Here is a 3083-nt window from a genome sequence, read left to right on the forward strand (position 1 = left end):
TAGTAGTTCGCTGTTATCTGTCTGTTATCTGCTTCCTGCCCTACCATTAGAAGGGCAAAGATTTTGTTTTATTCACTGTCGTACCCCAGTACCTAGAAGGGTATCTAGCACTTAATAAATACTTGTTGAATAAAGATTTCCTCCTCTATTATATGATCTGGCCTAACTGCAAATTGTTCTCCCATTACCCTTTCTCTTATTTTTTTACTTAGAGAATCCCAGATTTTTCAGCGAGGTTCCTGAATACCTGGATTAGAAACTACATACAGCTTCTTTTTCAGCTGAGTATGACCACTTGACTAAATTCTGGCAAACGAGATGTAAGAGGAAACGAAGTGCTTAAGCTCTAGGATGTGTCCTTAAAGAGAGCTGCCACAGTCTTTCTTCCCTCCTTTCTCCAATCTTCTACTCAGAACAGAGACATGATGACTGAGGCTCCATCTTCAATAATGTGCACACGAGGTTCTTAGAAGAGCTATAAACATACGGTATTATGTTTACACCGCCGTAATGTTCTTGCTTGACCATTTAAACCAGTGGTCGATGAAAGTCAGTGGGTTTCTTTGAATAAGGTTCTAAGATCATTTTAAAATCTAGTCTTCACTGCCACCAGTGCCAGATTGTTCTAGAAGCCAAATTTTCAGTTACCAGTCGAAACCCTGTGTTCTTTATTGTATTGATTCCTTACTCTCCTAACTTATCAATTAGTACAGGAAAATTCTTTCTCCTTTATTGTTTGTAAACATGTACTGAATCATAACTGTATTTGGATATAATAATTACACACTTGTCAGAGTCCAGTCAGAAAATCAGAAACTATGCTAGGGATTTAATACAGGGAACTGGATACACAGATGTTGGAGGTTGAGACATTCATAACTGCAGGATGCAGTACCACCTCTCACAGTAAGGGAAGAAAAGTGAAGAGGAGTGATACCTAACTTAGAAGCTCAGAAGATGATTGTTTAGATTTCTCATTAGATTGGCTAGTGTTTAAGTTTCTGAGTGGGTCCTGCACAGCTCCTGCAAAGACCTCTGAAGGGCGAGCATAATGCAGCAGTTTCCAGAAGTCCTGAAAAAGCTGAGGGGCTGTTTTGTGCTGCTGGGGATATGCTAACGGCAGCTAGGAACAGGAAGGAAATCTCCCCTCCACCTGCTTTCTCATCTCCCACTGGAGCTCCACGTGGTGACATGTCATCATCCAACAGGATGCCAGAACATAATGGAGTCTAGGGCATCTAGTTTGCACAGTCCCAGCCCTAACATGAGAGTGGAGCACCATAGGGTGGGCTTGGGGCAAAGAACCTATGAGTGAACAACCAGCACAAACACTTCAAGCCATATGAATATGCAGTAGAGTCATCATATATATCAGGGCTCAACTCAAGGTGATGGATTTGAATATTCATATTGTAATTATTCAAAGGGAAGATCCACAAAGGAAAATGGCCAACACACCTTTTAACATTTACAATTAGGCCTCCCAGCCTTAGTCTGTAGTTTTAGTATTAAGATTTTCTTTACCTTAAAGTGGTAGCCAATTCGTATATAATCTATGTTTGGACTCACTTTTCCTATGTCCTTATTAGTGATGATAATCTAAAATTATTTCAGGCTATGAAACTAAATATGCAATTTTTGCAACACTGAATATATTCATGAAAAATATGTAATTTCAGTTACTATATTAGAATATCAGACATAATGCTATTTCTGGTCCAACCCTTTGTTTTATGTATGCGCAAACCTTTCTACAGCAACTCTTTGTTTCAAAGACAATTCTGGTACAAAGATTTCAGGCATGGAAAAACCCATAATAAATCTACATTGATTCTTTCAAAAGAGCTCATTTCTGCGACTAAAAAATGAAAAACAGATGGTAAATATTTGCCTGAATTGGGAAGAAAAAAAAAAGAACCTGAGTCCAAGAGTCTTAAGTTCAGTTCTTTTTACTTTTAATCACCAAATGCTGCCTCTCCAAAGTGTTCTTATTTCAATGCCTCGATTCCACAGAAAGAAAGTGACTTCAGCCTTAACATTTCAGATCTTTGGATTTGATAAGAAAAGAGATGCCTCTGGGCCTGGATCCACCCAGCTGCTCTTTGTATTAGTTCAAGAATTTACAGTTAGTTCCTAGACACCAAGAGGTCATGGTATAGAGAAAAGATGGTAAATTTTGCTCAGCATAAAAGCCTTATATAAATCATGGCATCTTTTTTTGGAAACCAGTATTAACAGCCATCCTGACAGGTATGCATTTTAAAAGCGTTCTTGACAGCTGTTAATAAGGAGCATGAGTACATAAAAGGAAGAACACCCTAAAACGGTCAGAGCATGCTCAGGAGAATGACAGTAAAATGACTGCAAACGTGTGTTGTAGTTCGAGACAGTCGCTATAGGAGAGAAGGCACATATTTCGGTGGCGGTGCCATTTGCAAGTGTTTGGGTGACTAATCTGAATCTTTTTGGGCCACTTTAAGAGACTTATAAAAAAATCAATTTAATCATTTTCTTCCCAGTCTTTGTTCTTTGTGACCAAAAAGCATTTATATAGCTCAGTGTATCATCATCAGATTTGGTTCCAAGTGATTTTTAGGTGTTTCCCATTTTTGATAGCTATCTTAGACAGACAGTTGACCCTGAACAACACACGTTGGAACTGCACGAGTCCACTTATACATAGATTTTTTCCAGTAAATATACAGTCAGCCCTTTCCACCCCCAGGTTTCATACTGATGGTTGAGAATCCACAGATGCAGAGGGCCGGCTGTGCGCATTGTTCTACACTATCTTATATAAGGGACTTGAGCACCTGTGGATTTTGGTATCCATGGGGGTCCTGACACCGAGGGATGACCGTAAAGTGATATGTGTCTGCGGCCATGCCACCCTGAACGTGCCCGATCTTGTCTGATCTCGGAAGCTAAGCAGGGTCAGGCCTGGTTAGTACTTGGATGGGAGACCACCTAGGAAGACCAGATGCTGTAGGTGTTAAAAAAAAAAAAATAAGGGATTATAAAATGACAAGGTCCTTGCAATCTGTGAGGTCAACCAGGGTTGCCTTTCCTAAAAAAAAAAAATG

At 39.6% G+C, this 3083-nt stretch overlaps 1 pseudogene; it reads left to right on the forward strand.

Moving 5' to 3' along the window:
• The first annotated feature begins 2873 nt into the window (after positions 1-2873).
• On the forward strand, positions 2874-2992 carry LOC112483976 (annotated as a pseudogene).
• The last annotated feature ends 91 nt before the right edge of the window (positions 2993-3083 follow it).

Source organism: Pteropus alecto, unplaced genomic scaffold, assembly GCF_000325575.1.
Source record: "Pteropus alecto unplaced genomic scaffold, ASM32557v1 scaffold166, whole genome shotgun sequence".
NCBI lineage: Eukaryota > Metazoa > Chordata > Mammalia > Chiroptera > Pteropodidae > Pteropus > Pteropus alecto.